A 379-nucleotide genomic window follows, 5' to 3' on the forward strand; every position below is an offset into this window, starting at 1 on the left:
ACTTATACATCTATTAGACATCTATTAAATATATTTATCAGTATATCTGTTTATCAGTAAATATGTTTATTTACCTATCCACCGTTTCTATCTGAAACAAGCAGCCTATTATCTATTTATTCATATATCTATCAGTTTCGTAATTTCTTGCATCAGAGAATATATAATCTCTTTATCTCTTTTTCCATCTCTGTCTGTCTGATTATATTCCATTTATATCAACTCACAGCCTTTCCAGTATATTTGATTAAAATACATCTTCCCTGTTTCCATTCTTTGTCTATATTCTTTAATTTTCATCTGTCCCTTCTTTATCCGACTTTGCAAAGGATATTAGATATGACGTTATTTCTCTCCCACACAAGTTTATTCTCCCTCC

This window comes from Penaeus monodon, chromosome 21 (genome assembly GCF_015228065.2).
Source record: "Penaeus monodon isolate SGIC_2016 chromosome 21, NSTDA_Pmon_1, whole genome shotgun sequence".
Taxonomy (NCBI): Eukaryota; Metazoa; Arthropoda; class Malacostraca; order Decapoda; family Penaeidae; genus Penaeus; species Penaeus monodon.